Raw genomic sequence first — 18,061 nt, 5'->3', positions numbered from 1 at the left:
CATCCACCATGCCAGTCAGACACGGGGGGGGGGGACCCTCACCCAATCTTGCTCACCGTGCCCGGGAAATCCAACTTTCACTGATCTTCAAGAACCCAAACTGAACGCGAGCATCCACAATGCAGCACTGAGAGTAAACGTTTCATGAGTATCGGCGGTGGAAATGTAAGTAAATAAAACCGGCACCACTGACCCTCGCTTTTACTTCTGGGCTCAGCACACACACGTGGAGGGACATAGCCTCTCATTCTACTGCGGACTGGAGCCTGTGGGAATCACCTATGGGGGGGGGGGTGTCTCCCTACAGTGAGCTGAAAGTCGGGTCGCACAAAGAGTGGGGGTTAAGCAGGAGATCCCACCGGTACCACGTCGGCCATGCTGGGGACAAGAGTCCCGTGGGACGTGAGAGCAGGACCCACAAGACCGTGCCAGCTCAGTCTGCCTAGAATCGTTGGCCGCGTCCAGGGTGGCTGCATTAGGGAGTCTTCTGCTTTGGAAAACCGATCCGACCACTGAGCAGGAACGAGGAGCAAACCCCTTGTTATTCCCAATGCTGTGTACATAGGGCTCCTCCCAGAGTGGAAGTGTTCTCAGAAGTGTCATTTGGTGACTTACGCTTACCCAGCATGAGACGCTTTGGAGACATCCCTTGCCTGTTCTGTCAGGTCGTCTTCAGACAGCCGGGGGCAGGTGGTCCCCTGTGGCCATCCTACAGGCTGCGAAATGGGTCTCTGACATGCTGTGACATCCCGAGGTACGCATGCGTGCGCATACACACACACACACACACACACACACACACACACACACCCCTGGTGGGTAACCCGCTGTGGTGACGGACACAGCTGCTGCTCAGTGAGGACATATTAATGCAAGATGATGCAAAGAACAGGTCAGTTCTGACCGCCTGACACCACTGGAGTGTGACTACACGGGCAGCTGTCCTCCAGGACCCACCGGTCAGTGTTGGTGAGGACAGGGCAGTGTCTGGTCCCTAAGGTGGGCCCCGATGGAGACAAGGGGAAGTGAGCCAGACTTCCCACGCCCTCCAGGATGAAAATGTCTCACCGACCTCACACTCTGCCCAAGCAGGGAAGCCTTCAGCAACACACAGTGTGACTGCACGTGAACGTGATTGTGAACGGGGCTCGTGACCATTTTGAGGGTATAAAAAACAAGGACTTGTGGCTCTGGCCAATTGGCTCAGAGGTAGAGCGTCAGCCTGATGTGTGGAAGTTCCGGGTTCGATTCCCGGTCAGGACACACAGGAGAAGCACCCATCTGCTTCTCCACCCCTCCCCCTCTCCTTCCTCTCTGTCTTCCTCTTCCCCTCCAGCAGCCAAGGCTCCATTGGAGCAAAGTTGGCCTGGGCACTGAGGATGGCTCCATGGCCTCTGCCTCAGGTGCTAGAATGGCTCCGGCTGCAACGGCGCAACACCCCAGATGGGCAGAGCATCGTCCCCTGGTAGGCATGCTGGGTGGATCCCGGTCAGGCACATGTGGAAGTCTGTCTGCCTGCCTCCCGCTTCTCACTTCAGAAAAACACACACATACACACAAAAAAAAGAACAAAGAAAAATAAGCACTTGTAATTAAACTGCAATGATCATATTGCTATAGCTCAGTTAGCCTGCGATCACCCTCCAGATCAGGGTGGGCTCTAAGGTGTTTCCCAGGAGCCTATCATCTCGAGTTTGTGGCCATCTTTGATAAGTCCTAGTGTTGCTGAAAGCTATTATGAGACAGACACTGAACAGTGGAAGAGCCTCTGTCTCTCCTCTGTCATGTCTGGGTGACGATCAAGGTAAAGACAGGGGCTTTTATTTGTAATTATTGTAAAGCATTTGGGTAGTTTTGGATTTACAGAAAACGCACTAAAGTGACGCAGAGAGGTCCCGTCACGGGGCACTCATGCCCCTTATGAACGTCTCGTGTAAATGTGGCCCGTGCAGCCTAGGTCATGAGCCAGTACACCCCATGGCTCCAACTACAGAGAATACAGCATTCAGACTTCCATACATTGTGTCTGAAGTCCACTTTCCACCAGAACACCCTTCACTGGGTCGCTGTGTCTCCCCAGACCCCTCTCTGCCCATAGTTCCTGTGCGGTCTCTGCTTTCTGTGACCTCACAGCTTAGAGCAATCCTGGCCTGGCGTTTTATAAAACGACTCTGTCGGAGGCTAGCTGATGGCGTGTTCATTAGACAGGGGTTATCAGTTAGGGGAGGAGGACCAGAGATTTCCTAAAACACACATTTCTGCACATGTTTCTCACACCGTGGCTCAGGGGCGGGGCCTGGGGAGGGAACATTTGCAGAATCTCTCCAGGGTTGGTCATCGATGGCCCCCTCTCTACTGTTTGGGAGCCAGCAGATGCCATGGCTCGGGGGGAGATCTTCAGAACTCATCTTCCTTCAGTGCAGGGAAATCCTAGTTCGCACTCCCTGTTTCTTCTGCCAGTCCCTCCCTTCCTGTCCTCTGGACCCCCCGTCCTTGTGTCCCGACGTGTGTGCCTGTGCATGTGTGTTCTGGGCACCCGGGTGAATGCCTCAGAATGATCTTCAGGTTTACTGATTTCTCACAGAGGTGCAGAAATGTATCCCATGGCGATAATCTTGTAAGCTTCCTATTTCCTTTCTCGTGTTTAAACTTTTCTCGGGATGTGTGTTTGCTTTGGAAACCCAAAAGGCATTTTTTTTTTACCGTGACTTTTAATAGGTGCCGTTCCTGTGTGAAGTGTATTTTATGGTCTTTGGCAAATGAGTCCATAAAATGAATCCCCTTTCACCAAGAACTCGGGCCTAGACACACGTTATCTTGGCTGCAGAGGGAGGGTGTTTCTTTGTGGTTCCCTCCTTTCCTGTCTGATGGTGTTCAAGTGACTGTAATTGCCTTCACCGGGCAGGTACCTGCTTAGAACCGTGTTTCACGGCTGCATTGTGAGGCTCCCACTCTGGGGCGGCGTGGGCTCTCCCAGGTGCACACAGGAGTCAGGGGCGCTGTGATGTGTTGACCTGTGTTGAATCCTCACAACTCCCTGCAGCCACTGAGCTCCCCCAAACCGGGTCTCTGGCCTTTTCCTTCAAGCCCAGTTGCCCTCCCCCCCCCCCCGGCTCCTGGCTGACCCCCATCCTGCATGCAGGGCTGTGGAACACACCATTGCACACTCAGCTGACTGAAACTACTCACGTTTCCAGATTCGCAGTGTGTGCGGCCGGGGTGTGAGCCCGGGTTACCTGCATCCCATCACCAGGGGTCCTTCAGCCTGTGGACAAGGTGCGGGCCGGGCTGCCTCTGATGGGGGGAGGCACACACTTCACTGCAGTTCACGCAGGGCTTGGCCGACCTCACCCCACACCCCCCTGGCAGCTGCGTGACTGCGGGCCCCTCCATCTCCCTGGTCCTGCTGAGAGCCACCACCAGGCCTGGAAGCGGCTCCAGTTCTGAGGACGCCCCCACCACGGTGCTGATTTCATCCAGCCTGGCCAGCAGGCCCCTTTGCTCTGGGCTTCCGCCGGCGATCTCAGAGTCACACCTGGCAGGTTGACGTCCCTCGTGATGGACGCAGCGTCACCAGAGTCAGCGCTCTACTGACAGGTGGAAAATGCCTTCACCATGGCTATGTTCTAGTGGCCAGACGCCTCCAGGCCCCTGCACACAGAGGGACAGGATGCCAGGAGGAGAGGGTCTTGGGGTCACCCTGGGCTTCTCTACCACAAGCACTCTTGGTCCCAAGGCCATCATCTGTGTCCAGTCCCAGAAGTCACACTCTTGGCCAGGCTCTGGGCCCCTGCTCTGCATTGCTGGCTGCTTCTGGTGTTTCCCAATTCCTAATTGGTGTGTCTTTTCTTTTTATATTCTATTAGCCATTAAATTTCCCTTGGAACAGAGATGATGTGAGACCATGCACCCCAAACCCATCTCACTGCCCCTGTGTTCTAGAAAGTTCTGGCAAGTCGCTGCTTGGTGAGGGCTGGCACAGATGTCTGAGCCTCTCGGGATGCTTCGTCGGCGGGGAAGCACTTGGCCACATGGTTTGGGGAAGACCATCCGGTAGAGAACAGCAGTTTTGGTAAGAGGATAGAAACGGGTCAATAGAACTACAAAGGGTCTTTTTTTAAAATTAGTCATCCTATTTTCAGCACCGTTTTCAAAGTGGCACTGGCCTCACAGTGAGCACCCCGCTTCCGACTCTACCCTGGGAAAGACCCACACCATCTCGGGAGACCCCACAGGATAGAAGTACAGCGTCCCTGGCTCGGCATGTTTCTACTGGGCTTGTCCCCTTTACAGGATGTCGCTCTAGACCACGTATGTCCTGCACCCCAGCTCCTGGTCACATGGCAGCACAGAGGGGACGTGTGAGGGAGGACTGAGGCAAGCGGACACCCTCCAACCCGGGTTCCAGACTTCAGGCGAAACCCACAGGGACCACAGGGGACGAGTCTGCCGGTCGGGGGCTCGCGCCTGCCTGGTGCAGAAATCGGCTCTCTCCGTCTGCAGGCTTCGGGGGCGGGAGGGTCTCATGAACACACATGGGGTTTCATAGTTTCATCTGGAAGTGGAAGCCCAACCTGATCAAGTAAACACCGAAGGACCCGGTTGTAAGGGGACCACAGGGAGTGTCGGGAAATGCTGTTCAGACCTACTGGCCAGGGCCCAGTCCTGGTTTCTGGTCGCGCCTTGTGTTATGAGGCAGAGGGTGGAAATAACACCCAATGATGACTTTGGGAAGCACAGAGACCAAGCACTGGCATGCAATAAAGGTCAGGAAGTTTTTTGTTTGGTTGGTTTTTTATTTTTTTTAGGAAAGGTTTTGTTGACGTATCACACACGTGTTATGAGTGCACAGCCCAATCATTCCTTACAACCCGAGAGCACTCCTGCCACCAGCACCCAGACCTACCCACAGATCGTCCCTGGCACCCACCCCAGAATCTCCCTCTCTGGGAAACTGTGCGACACATTCGTCTGCCTGTAAATAGACCCACGCTCTCAATCTACCCACAAAATCGGGCTGTCCTATTCCCTTGTAACTTTACCTACTTATTTCTATGAATACGGAATCACAATTCATTTGAGGAAATGCCGGTGCTTTTAAAAAAACAGTTTTTGGGTGTGTTGGCAGACAATTTTCTTTTCTTCTTTTGCCTGGCTCTCCTGTCTCCTCCTCCTCCCTCTGCTTCCCGGGGGCCTCCCCACTTTGGAAGCAGCCTTGCCATCAAGTCCCAGGTCAAGAAACACAGCAGGTCTGAGTTGCCTTTGGGTCCCCAGCCCATCCAGACTTTCCAAACCATGGATAAAGCAAAGCATCCATTTTTTTTTCTAAAAGGGGATCCAAGCCATACATTTTAAAAGAAAATAAATGGTCGATAACAAGAGTTTCTGTCGGGGATGATGCAAAAGTTCTGGACATGAAGATCCTATTTTTCATTCTGATTGTTTTTTGCTTGAAGTGAAGTGTCTGTTTCTCCCTGTTGTGGTTGCTGTTGGTCCAGGGTGGGACGTGTGGATTTTTTGGATTTCGCTCGGTGGACTCGAGAGCCGCCGTAGAAGGGGACGCGTATGAAGATGTGGGTGAAGATTAGCGCCCACAAATGCATAAGGTGGATCAGGTGACTGTGACCTCCTTGAGCTGGACCTTTAGAACTAGTTGCAGCGTACTCAAGTCAGATAAGTGACGGTGCTGTAATTGCCCTCTGTGACGAAATTCTCAGTCTCCAGGAGGGAAGGACCTGTGTGGGCACAGCCTGAGCTCTGACTTCACATTCTACCTGCCACCCCTCCCACCAGGACCACCCTGATTGATGGAGACCCCACACAGGCTGTGTAAGAAACTTTCCAGTTTGGAGAGGCCAATGGGCTGTAACACAGATTGGCTATTCTCTTGTTTTCTGCAACCAACTCCGAATGGGGTTCATAACTCAGTTTTTGAAAATTATTTAAAGGGTTTCACTTACTGGGTATTACCCTTTTTCAAAAATTTCGCGATCTAAAAACTGGATGAGACACACCCTTTTTCAAAATTTTCGGGGTCTAAAAACTGGATGCATCTTATACAGTGGTTGTGGCATTTCAAATGCCATAGGTGGAACTGAGGACGAGGCAATATATTACATGAAGACAGTGATTCGTCATCAGACACAGAGGAGGACAAGCTAATGGATGGGAGTTTTGACAGTGATGAGAAATTGTATGAATTTTATGATGCATAAAACTTGAGCTCAACCACTTTCTGCAATACATTTTTTTTTTCAAATTTTAAGCTCCCAAATTAAGGTGCGTCTTACACATGGGAGTGTTGTATAAACGTGGAAATACTAGGTTTGGGAGCGAAGTTTCACTGATGACGTTTTCTAATTACAAAAAGCAAACAAGAAAACACATCACTTTAAAAGTAAGACATGTGGGATAGACTCATGTTGACGTGAGACATGCCGCATCTGCAGAGAAGTTCTATAGGAGTTTAAGGCAAAGGACTGACACTCACTGGGAGCGAGATCTCAAACGCTCCTGAGAAGAACAATTTTGCAGCTTGTTTTACGTGTTTGAGATGAAGGCGGGGCAGCAGGAAGAGCACACAGAGGGGGGAAGTGGGAGTGGGGCTGAGATTGGTGCTCCAGGACGCCATGATCTCCTGAGGGTGAACACCCTCTTTGAGGGGTGTTCTGGCATCTCAGAGGTGTGCCACCTACCTGCACAGAACAACGAACAGGGCTGCATTAAGTCTTCTCACTAAAGAAGTGACAGGCCTGGGACGTGACCGCACACTAGGACCTGCCCAGTTAGGAATTTTTGATCAGATGACCTTGGGAGGTGACTTTCTACAGAACGCCTGATTCACACGAAGGATGTCTACTATCATGTAATCAAAATGATTAAAAGTGTAAGGAATGTTGGTTTTATCACGCAAAGGACAGTGACACAAATTTTAGAAAGATTTTTCATGAGTTAAAGTTCTTTTTTTTCTTTTAAAGAGAGAGGAGTGGAGCTAGTGAGGCAGACTCCCAGGTGGACTGGCAACCCCGTCTGCTGCGGACCATGTTCAAGTAAGGAGCTATTTTTAGTGCCTGATGCTGGGGTCTTGCTGGAAGCAATGGAGCCACTGGCTGCAGAAGGGGAGGAGGGAGAGTAGGGGGAAGGGTGGAGAAGTAGATGACCACTTCTCCTGTGTGCCCCCACCTGGAATTGAACCTGGGACGTCTGCATACCTAGCTGATGCTTTATCCACTGAGCCAGGGCTGAGTTAAAGTTCTTGCTTAATATCTAATTATTATTATTATTTATTTATTTTTAACCAAGATTTTACATTTGCATCATCAAAACAATAACTTGCAATTGCTTGGACAATAGTTTGACTCTGACACGTGCGAGTCCAGAGCTTTTCAAGTAAATGCTTACGTTTTGGTCATGTGGGATTGTTATCTGCGTGCTTCATGTTTATTATATACTTTTAGGCTTCTGAAAGGCAATTAGGTAAGAAATATAAAGAACTGAGACCTCCTTAGGTCAGTCAAGGACAAGGGTGGCAAAATAGTCCCTGTGTTTTTACAATATTTCAAGTTTCTCATCTGCCGAGAAGAGCGCCTTCCGACTGGAAGGTGTCCCCAAGGATGAGCATCCTTTAGTCCCCGCCCTGACCGACCGGGTGGGACGGCTCCAGCGAGAACAGCGGCTTCGCTTGCTTGGTGTTTTCCCCGTTGACCGTCACGTGGAGACACGGACGGGAAGACAATTCCGCTTTCCTGGCCGCTGCGGAAAGTTCCCACCTGGTCCCCGAGTTGGGCGCCCCGAACAGCGCCGGCGGAGGAGTGACTGCGGCGCGTGGAGGCGGCGCGTGCGCAGGGACCGTCGGCCGTGCGAGCGCGCAGCGGGGCCCCGTACACGGAGTGCCATGCCCGCGGGCGCGGGCGGCGGACGGCAGCGCCTGTGGAGGAGGCACCGCCGCGCACGAAGGTGGGTCTGCGCCTCGAGGCTGCCCTGCCGGCCCCCCCCCCCCCCCCCGCCCCGCTCACTTTCCTGGACCCTACACTCGCCGCCCCTCCCCCACCGCCGGCCCACAGGCAACTTTCCGGCGGGGGGCGCGCTGTGCACTCGGCGCCGCCGGCCGCGTGGTGACCGGGGCGCAGCGCAGGAGCCGCGGGGGAGCAGGGGCGCCGTGCGGGGTACGTGCGCTCTCGGGGTCCAGCCGCGTCCACTCTGCGGGGAGCGGTGCGTGGAACTCGGGCCTGCGGGGAGCGCGGCCGGGGAGTAGGGGCGGAGGGGCCGCGCCGTCGACCGTGAGCCCGGATTCGCCCCGTGCCGACGCGACAGGGCAGCCGCGCGGCCTCCCCACCCCGCTTGGCCGCGGGCGGCCACACCTGCTCCGCGGATCTCGTTGCCGGGGAGGCAGTGAGGCCGAGGTGAGCGGCTGCCGGGCCGAGGACAGGTGCGTCCGGGCGGAGGGGCACGGCGGGGGCGGCGGGGACTTTCCGGAAGACGGCGCCCCCTCCCACAGCGTGCAGGGCGGGTGGCGATGTCCGGGGCAGCACCTGCCCCCCCCCAACCCTGTTCCTCCACCCCCGCAGTGCACCGAGTGACCGCAGAGGCGGGGACCTCGCCTTGGGGAGGTGCGTGCGGCCGCGGGACCGCGGTGGGGGGCTGGGAAGCGGGGGAGCCCCGGGGCGGGGGGCGCAGGTGTGGGCGGCTGGGCCCGGGAACTGGCAGCGCGCGGAGCTGGGCCGAATGAGTGCGGTGGCCGCGCTGCAGCTCATCCCGGGAAGGGCTGCCGCTGCTCCCGCACCTGCGCTGCTGGGCCAGCACCTCAGGGTCCCCCAGCGGGCGGGCGGGGAGCGAGGGTCCGGCTGCTGGGACTCTCAGGAGGGAGGCTGAGGGCGTCTCCCGGGTGACCGGGGAGTCCCTGTGAGTAATGGAGACGGCCTGTGTCCCGGGGCGCCACCCAGACAGGGTGGGGTCGCCCGGCTGCTGTCCTGCACCCTAAGCTGCTCCGGACCAGGGACTGGCCTGCCCGCTGCGCCTGCTGCTCCCAACTCTCTGTCCTAGCCCAGCAGCCTCAGGGCTCGTGCCCTGCTCGGGAGAGGGATGGACAGGGCTTCCCGTGGGAGCCTTGGTGTCTGGGACGGCTTGCTTCCTCCCTGCAGGTTTCTGTGTTAATGTTGGGGGGGGGGGGTCAGGCCTGATGAGACTGAGTTACATCTAGAGAGGAAGGAGGACAGTGTCCCCTGGAAAGCCTCCATGCTGGTGGAAGTTGGGCTTTCTGCACTTTCTGCTGAGAGACTGGAGGATCCTGGGGCAGGACGCTGGTGTCTGGGTGGGGGCCACCCGGAGCTGGCCGACACCTCTCAGGAAGGCCCCCCAGGGCCTGTAGAGCCCTGCACAGCAGAGTGAAAACCTGCAGTCCTGGCTGTCCCTGGGGTACATTGCTGCGGTCCAGTCCAACTCTGAAAGGTAAAGTCTATTAGCACGAACATGAGAGTAAGGGAACCGATGAGAGTCAAGATGTTCATAACCAAACTTTTTTTGGTAAGATAAGATTCTTTTTGTGTAAAATGTTAGAGAATTCACATTGAATTTTAAGTTCCGGAAAACCTTCAGCAGATCCTCTTCACTCCCCATCAGCTAGCGCTTGACACGCTGATGACCAAGGAAGAAAATACACCCCCCCCCCCCAGTGTCAGTTCTCAGACTCCTTTCAGAGCCACTGCGTGCTCAGCAGGAGCAGTGACTCCTTGCCCTCGGGTCTCGCGTGCTCTCCAGAGCGCAGCAGGAGGGCGGAGGCGTCTGTTTCTGCCCTACGTGGACTTGTCTCACTGACCTGCTGCCCTCCGGTGTTGCTGCCATTTCTATGAGCACATTTTCTAAGTGGCGACCCCACTGATCACTGAACCTTTAAAAAATCGCTATGGAAACAAGCCATTTCTGAACCTTCTGCCCCTACTTGCTTACTGGCTTGTTGGTGTCTGGTCAGGCTGCCCTGTGCCTACAGGATCCAGGGAAAGCCCATCGGTGCTGTTGCCGGGAGCGGGGGGCAGCTTTGTCTCCAGCAGGTGCTGTCTGTCGGCCCGCCTGAAACACTAGAATGCAGACACAACTGTTCCCTTTGTGTGCTTTTCGGGGGTCTCCCCTCCGTAACCAGCTATCACTTTCAGCAGCTGCCAGGCGTGAGCCGGCCTGCTGCCATGTTGTGATGCCGCCCATTCTCTGTGAGCACGCGTGGGCTGCTGCCCGTGGGCTGAGCCGTGGACTTGGTGACAGCGGCTCTCGCACGCTTTGCCTCTGGGTGGGATCGGCGGCCGACGGCAGCAGTTTCAGAAGGAGTGGATTCTGATAAGTGGGTTTGACGTGTCCTGTTCTAGAGCGGGTTGTTGTCTGGGAGGTCCCCAGAGGGTGTCTGACCCTAGGTCGGTCCAGACTTGTGGAAAAGCTTGGCTTCTCTGAGCAGTGGAATGTTCTCCCTGTCCACATTCGTCTGGGCGGGCCCGGGTTGCATGTGATTGGCAGTGGTGCCGCGGAGGCTTCCTGTCCCACGCTTTGCACCAAACAGCCCCCTGTGGTGGGTCATGCCGGTCAGCTTCCCCTGACCTGGGAGCCAGGAAGCAGTGTGACCTGAGCAGGCTCAGTTATTTCAATAATTGCTTTGCATCTCACTGAGGAAGTGCTTCATAATCAAATCAGTTTGAACAGAGTGGTTTCGTTTAGTCTCGAGAAGAGCGCTCACCCTATGGTCCTGACCAAAAGCCTCACACGAACAGTCATTCCTGACGCAACAGGTGTTCCCGGGCAAGGTGCCCTGGTACTCCAGGATTTGCAGAAACGACCTTGCAGGGGCTCGGGTGAGGCAGAGAAGAGCAGGAGGGTAGGAGGGTCCCAGGAAGAAAAGCCCCATGAGTGCCCAATGTGGGTGCCCACACAGACACAGGCAGGACCCCTCAGCAGCCGGTTCTAGTTCCACCAAGGGCTTGGAGGCTTCCCGGAGAAGGTGGCATGGGAGTCAGGTCAGCAGAGCATTTCCGTTCAGGTGGTTTTCACCAGAGGAGGGATATGATGGACAGACACCTCACCGCCGTCTGGAGGGCTGGATGAATCTGAGGCCCTGATGCTGGAAAGGGACAGTGCCCGGGCTGTGCTGAGCGAGGGTGGGTAGAACAAGGGTGTGCTCACAGAGGTCAGGGCGGGGGACTCCCTGGGGCAAGGTTGACTGATGGGGGCGTTTGGCACAGGAGGAAGGGACAGGATTCAGGTCTGGGCTCAGAATATGAATGTCGTATCTGCTGGAGAGGAGTGCCAAATGGGTCGAGCCCAGAGTTCGGAGCAGAGGGACAGAGGGACAGATGGACGGATTCAGCAGATTCCAGCATACATTGGTTGTTGAAAAGGAAGTCACTAGGTTTTCCTGGGCAGGTGCCCAGAGCGAGAGGGAAAGAGAGGTAGGTGAGGGAGGAGCAGGGGGGGCGTGGAGCGAGAGGCGGGGCAGTGGGCCCAGCAGCTTGTTAGACCTGGCAGGGGAGGACCCGGGGAAGCCAGGGGTCAGGACAGGGGGGCCTCAGGCTGCCCTGGCTCTTCCCCCATGAGTCCCTGCGACCCTGAACTCAGGGCTTGGTTCTCTTTCCTCCTCTGCTGCACGAGGACCCCGGTGCCCCCTTGCTGGGCTCTCCCGAGGCCAGACAGCTGCCAGCTCAGCGCTGGAAGGCTCCTCCAGGTTGGTGGTGGGAGCTGCCCGCTGCTTCAGGGCAAAGCGGCACCTGGACTCCGTGACCAGGCCGTCCAGGGGGGCTGCTGCTGCTCTTGGCCATGCTTGTTCTCGGGGTGCACTGGGGAGAGGGGAGGATGCACTAAGCATAGAAATGGGATTGTATTTATAGCTCCTGGGGAAGACCCTGGCGGTGTCGGGCACATGGAGGTTCTGAAGGGAGCAGAGAGGGAGCCCTGGGGACAGGTCCCTGAGGAGTGACGTGCGGGGTGGCCGGTTCCTAGGACACACACAACTGGGGAGCACACGCCTGTGTGTGTGTGTGTGTGTGTGTGTTTTAAAGCAGGTGTCCCCAACCTTTTTTGGGCCACGGACCAGTTTAATGTCAGAAAATATTTTCACGGACCGGCCTTTAGGGTGGGATGGATAAATGTATCACGTGACCTAGACAAGCGTCAAGAGTGAGTCTTAGACGGATGTAACAGAGGGAATCTGGTCATTTTTTAAAAATAAAACATCATTCAGACTTAAATATAAATAAAATGGAAATAATGTAAGTTATTTATTCTTTCCCTGCGGACCGGTACCAAATGGCCCATGGACCAGTACCGGTCCACGGCCCGGGTGTTGGGGACCACTGTTCTAAAGCATCTGCTAATGCAGTCGTAGACATTTTTAACACTTGTTTCAAGTGCTCTTGATGTCACAGGTTTCAGGTTTCTCAGGCCATCAGAAAGAGGATGCATTTTTAAGTCAACTGAAAACGCAAACAAAAAGAAGAGCGGCATTAAAACTGAGCCAAGTACTACTGCTTACGACCTGGTGTTTCAGAAGGCACCCCATGCCCTTAGGGGTGTGGAAACCTGGCCCAGTCCGGCTCAGCTTGGCCTGGCACGGCAGAGGGCAGCCCAGGTGTGAGGGGCTGCTGAATGCAGGTGTTTCCGGAACCGAGCTCACCGCAGTCCTGGTCAAACCCTTTTCCTTAGGGTGCTCTCCCTTTGGGTGAATAAACGCTTTATATTGAGATACACACCTAAGGGTAGGTTTATAGGTTAATATGGGTTGGACTGTTTTACTCTGTCATTTGTGGGTATTTTGAGGGAAACGTTCACTTCTGGGAACTGGTCTGGAAACCCCTCAGCAGTTGAACACCATGCGGGTTGTTTGCTACTTGGTGGTAAGGACTCACGGTGGTTGATTGGTTCCAATCATGGGTGTTATTCCTTCTCGTTCGGGTGAGTCTGTCTGCTTTGCCACATGCCAGTGTCTGTTCCTGCACCGCTCAGGACATCGTGTTTAGGATGCTCCATAAGCACTTTTTTGAGTAAAATGAGGTTAAATGTTTCGTGTTCTTAAGGGGCACGGAAGCCCTTGGCATGTGTGTTGTTTTGCATCTCTGATCCTGTCTTTCACCTGCTGTCCTCTGGCCCTGCTGTTGTGGGTGGGGCGCGCTCCATGGAGCGGAGTCTGGGTGGCTCCCGTCCACAGTGCCGACCCCACGGAGGACCGCCCCACCTTGCAGAGCACAGCAGTCTGTGTCGCGGTGTGCGCACCAGTTCCGTTTGAGACAGCTGTCCCCTCCCGCTCCTTTGCAGGTGACGGGCCACACCTAGGTCAGCGCCGAGGGCTGTAGACTCCAGACCCAAACCTCTGGGTGTCGGCGCAGCGGGGACCCCTCACCGCCCGGTCAGCTCCTGCTCTCCGGCTGCACACGTGCACCAGCGTGTAGGCACCTGGGTGTCCCCGGGTCGTCAGGGACAGTGCCCACCTCTCATGCTGCTTGCCTGGAGCGGGATCGCTGCACTGGTTTCATTGTGAAGGTGTGACCCGTCTCCGTGAGTCGACTGAGATCACAGACATGCGCCTACATGCAGGCTTCCACTCCACGGAATACCACTGCATTCTCGCCGATCTGGTCATTATTTGACAAATGGGCGTAAAAGTTATTTGGCACCTTCAGTCCCGTTCTGAAGAGCTGTGATGCTTGAAATGTTTTCATAGCCCAAGTCATCATGTTCTAGGTATCAGGTTGTCTGTTACTTGCTTTAGTAAGTAACAACCAGGGAGCTGGTCGTCCTCCCAGTGAGACGTTTTACTTTAAATCAGGCGCCGGGAACCTATGGCTTGCAAGCCAGATGTGGCTCACAGATAAATCTTTAATAAAAAAATAATAATGTTAAAAATATAAAACATTCTCATGTATTACAATCCATTCATTTCTTACCACTCATGTTCATGGTTGTGGGTGGCTGGAGCCCATCACAGCTGTCCTCCGGGACAACGCCAAATTTTTATTGGATAATGCATAACATAACGGTCATTGTATGGCTCTCACGGAATTACATTTAAAAATATGTGGTGTTCATGTCTCTCAGCCAAAAAGCTTCCGGCCCCTGCTTTAAATGATTTACTTCCAGGAATTAAACTTCTTTTTCAAGAAAAAGTGGGATTAGGGTTCAACCATGCTGTATTTTCTGGACTGTGTCTCTGGAAAATTGCATAAAAACTCAGTTTTTATAAATTGAATCATAGAATCTTTATTTTATTTTATTTTATTTTATTTTTTTAAGTGAGAGGAGGGGAGATAGGGAGACAGACTCCTGCATGTGCCCGGACCAGGATCCACCTGGCAACCTCTGTCTGGAGCTGATGCTCCAACCAACTGAGCTATTTTTAGTGCCTGAGGCTGACACTCGGACCAACTGAGCCACTGGCTGCAGGAGGGGTAGGAGGAGAGAAGCCATTGGGCGCTTCTCTTGTATGCTGTGATCAGGAATAGAACCTGGAAAGCCTGCATGTCGGGCCAGTGCTTTTATCCACTGAGCCAACAAGCCAGGATTGTATTTTAGAATCTTTTATTTTTTAAAATATTTTTATTTTAGAATCTTAAATTTGGAAAAACAACCTAAAGCATAAAAGACAAAATGTGAATCAACAGAGGCTGCGGATGCACGGTTGTTTGTCACATTCATCTTACCGCTCCCTGTGCGTGCGATGTGTCTTGCAGTGAAACGCGTGGACGGTGACTGTGGAGACGCCATGTGTCAGGCGTCCACGGAGGCTCTGTCAGGACAAACCTCTCTGTGAACAGAAGGTCATGTTTGGATTCATCTGATTTACAAATTCAGATTTTCCTGGTCCGCTAGAGCAAACACACACTCACATCCACAGTGTTTCTCCTGACTGGTGAGCCTTGGGTCAAGGCTCACCCTGCCGCTGCTGCTGCCCTGGCCCCGTGCCCGTGGGCTTTCCACCCAGCAGGAGAGAAGGCCGTGCAGGAAGAGGCTTCCTAGCTTGGCCACTGACTGCCTTCCCTTTTCTCCTCGGGGCCTGGGCAGTGCACCCAACCCCTGGGGTCCTTCCCCCGGAGCGGTTCCTGTCCCTTCCCTGGCCTTGGCTTTGCTTTGGCACTGGGTTCAGGTGTGTCATTGCCCCTGGAGCCCTGGAGCAGGGCTTGCTGGGACCAGAGCTGGTCAGACAGGTTTGCCTGTTCCTTCAGAGGGGGGCCTGGGACTGAGGGATGCAAGAGGCCGGGAGGTGAAGCTGTTAAGGGGAAGGCTAGTGCTAATTGCTACTCCCTTTTCTCCTGCTCCTGAAAGGGCGTTGTTCCTGGGCTAATGTGGGAGTGAGGGGGACTGTCCGAGGAGACTCCAGGGCTGAGAGCAGGTGGCCAGAGGAGCGGGAGGAGGCAGGTTTGTGTCCGAGGGGGCTCTGTGGAGGCCGGAGCTGCCAGCAGGGACCCGGAGTGCCCATTGGAAGAAAGCGTGGTGGTGCAGAGCACAGGCCTGGTCATCAGCGCCCATTGTGGGGGCCACCCCAGCGGCTGCCAAGGTTTGCTAGGACTTGGGGGGCTGTGGTCACGGCTCCCAGACTTAGTCCGGTCTGGGAAGGCCTCTGCTCCCCTGGTCGGCAGGGAGTAGTCACCCTCGGGCTGAGGTCTCCCTGGTACCTTCTCCGTCTGCCCCCGTTTGGTGAGGTGGTCACAGGTCTGCTGGTCAACACAGTCCTGGGGGTTCCAGTGTAAGAACCAGAACTCTGGCCTACCAGCACCCTTGCCTGGACCGGCATCTGCCGCCTGTGGAGACAGGGACCCTTGACACGACCGACCTGACCGTGTGGTCCCTGGTGTCCCCTGGCTGCTGACCCTCTGGGGTGTCCTCCTCAGCGGCCCCATGTGGCTGCAGCAGTGGCCTCTCCCATCGTCTTTGTCCCAAGCCTGCTCTTCTCACTCTTACTCCTTTGGCAGGTGACTCACGTTTCCTCCCAGGTTGCGTTTCTGGTGATAAACAGGATGGTGGTGGCTCTGACTTCTCAGCCCTCTCTCCCTGGACCTCAGCGTTCCTGGCTCAGCTTCCACACTCTGTTCCCTCCCCTATGGCATCACCTTCAGGGCACGGACGCTGGCATGGGGTGTGCACCCTCCTCCTGACCCTGTCTCTGGTCCTGGTCGCAGGGACCACGGTTCTCGTCAGGAAGACTGTCCCCGTACAGGAACTTTCCATCTGTCTGTCCGCCTGAGTCCCTGTCACTGTGACCACACCAGTGCCTCTGCCCCACGTTTGTCCCTTTGTTGTCCTGACTGCCCGGCCCACTGGCCTCTCCCTGTCCTGTCTCCTGCCCCCCCCCGCCACCCCCCCCCCGGAAGTTGCTGAGGTCTGGTCGCTGGTGTGTCCTCCCTCTCCCTCTGGGCAGGGCAGGGCAGGAGGGGGCGGGAATAAAGACACAAGTGACAGAGTCGCTTCAGGGGGGACATAAGGAAGTGACACGGATTCCTGTGCCCTGTTAATAAGGAGTGATGACTGACAGGTGTGTGCCCGTTTGGGAGTGTCGTGGCGGGCGGGCGCAGAGAGGTGGCTGGGTGACCTCGGCTGCCGGGACATCCCAGAGCACAAGCTTAGGAACTGCAGAAGCCACATGGAGACGGGGGGTTCCGGCCTCCCACCCCCATACCCTCGTGCTGTCTCATTCTCTCCCCTGGAGGTGAGCTCCTGCTTTTGGTGGTGGGGGGGACTCAGGATGCCCCCAGTGATCATGCATTGGGGGAGCAGGTGCAGGGGCATCGGGTCCCAGTGTCCTGGCTGCCTGGCCGCCTCCACATGGGCCCCGGTGCCTCCGTGTCTCAGAGTCATTTCCACCCGCGTCTCGTGCTGATGTCTCCACCATGCCCGTCTCCCCCGTGCCCGTCTCCCCCGTGCCCATCTCCCCCGTGCCCGTCTCCACCGTGCCCGTCTCCTCCGTGCCTGTCTCCTCTGTGCCCGTCTCCCCCATGCCTGTCTCTCCCATGCCCCTCTCTCCCATCTCCGTATCTCCCATGCCCATCTCTCCCATCTTCGTCTCTCCTGTCTCTGTCTCCCCGTGCCCATCTCTCCTGTCTCCGTCTCTCTGTGCCCGTCTCTCCTGTGCCCGTCTCCACCGTGCCTGTCTCCACCATGCCTGTCTCCCCGTGCCTGTCTCTCCCATCTTTGTCTCTCCTGTCTCCGCCTCCCCATGCCCGTCTCTTCCCTTCTCTGTCTCTCCTGTGCCCGTCTCTCCTGTCTCCGTGTCTCCTGTCTCCGTCTCCCTGTGTCTGTCTGTCTCTCTTGCACGGCTACGCCCGGGAGGTGAAGGGCACGGAGGAGGGAGGTCCTGACCCAGATGCGTGACCTCCTGGCTGGGCAGTGTGCACCTGTGACCTGTCGGATTCATTGGGCTGTTCGTTCAGCAGGCAACCTATCATAGCGGATCTCTGCCTTGGAGCCAAAACGCACTGTGGTTTTTTAAATCCCACTTGACATTTGTTTAAAGGCTGAGGGTTTTCCAAGCCGGCCGCTGGAATGGGCGTGTCTCAGAATTTTAAAAAGTGCGTCTCTTCTCTGACATGTGGTGGGAGGAGAGGGGTCAGGACCTGGGCTCCACTCCTGCTGGGGAGGGACGGTGAACCCCTGCCGCCTGGCCCTGTCCCTGCAGACAGACAAGGGGGTAAACTCAGTGACCGTCAGTTCTGAAAGCGGGACTGGATTTTCATTTTTCTTTTTTTTTTTGTAACAGAGAGAGGGACAGATAGGGACAGACAGGAAGGGAGAGAGATGAGAAGCATCAGTTCTTCACTGCGGCTCCTTAGTTGTTCATTGATTGATTTCTCATATGTGCCTTAACCGTGGAGCTACAGCAGACCGAGTGACCCCTTGCTCGAGCCAGCAACCTCAAGGTTTCGAACCTGGGTCCTCCGTGTCCCAGTCTGACACTCTATCCTTGCGCCACCGCCTGGTCAGGCTCATTTGTTTTCTAAATGAAAATTCATGTTAAAAAATTGTTGCCTCTTTGTAACCCGATGTCACAGACCAGTGTTCAGGTGGCTGTGACCCAATGTCGCGGACTAGTGTCCAGGTGGCT

General features: G+C 55.4%; 1 protein-coding gene across 12 annotated transcripts in view; it reads left to right on the top strand.

Annotated features, from left to right (window-relative positions):
* The first annotated feature begins 7,668 nt into the window (after window positions 1–7,668).
* UGT8 (UDP glycosyltransferase 8) overlaps window positions 7,669–18,061 on the top strand; it is a 36,163-nt gene continuing 25,770 nt past the window's right edge. For 6 of the 12 annotated variants that reach the window (XM_066233968.1, XM_066233970.1, XM_066233969.1 and 3 more), the window contains exon 1: window positions 7,669–7,956. The gene's annotated coding sequence lies outside the window, so the exon portion shown is untranslated. The other 6 variants (XM_066233972.1, XM_066233962.1, XM_066233971.1 and 3 more) reach the window with 4 other exon arrangements.

This window comes from Saccopteryx bilineata, chromosome 1 (assembly GCF_036850765.1).
Source record: "Saccopteryx bilineata isolate mSacBil1 chromosome 1, mSacBil1_pri_phased_curated, whole genome shotgun sequence".
In the NCBI taxonomy this organism is placed as follows: domain Eukaryota; kingdom Metazoa; phylum Chordata; class Mammalia; order Chiroptera; family Emballonuridae; genus Saccopteryx; species Saccopteryx bilineata.
This window is presented reverse-complemented; position numbering and strand designations above follow the sequence as displayed.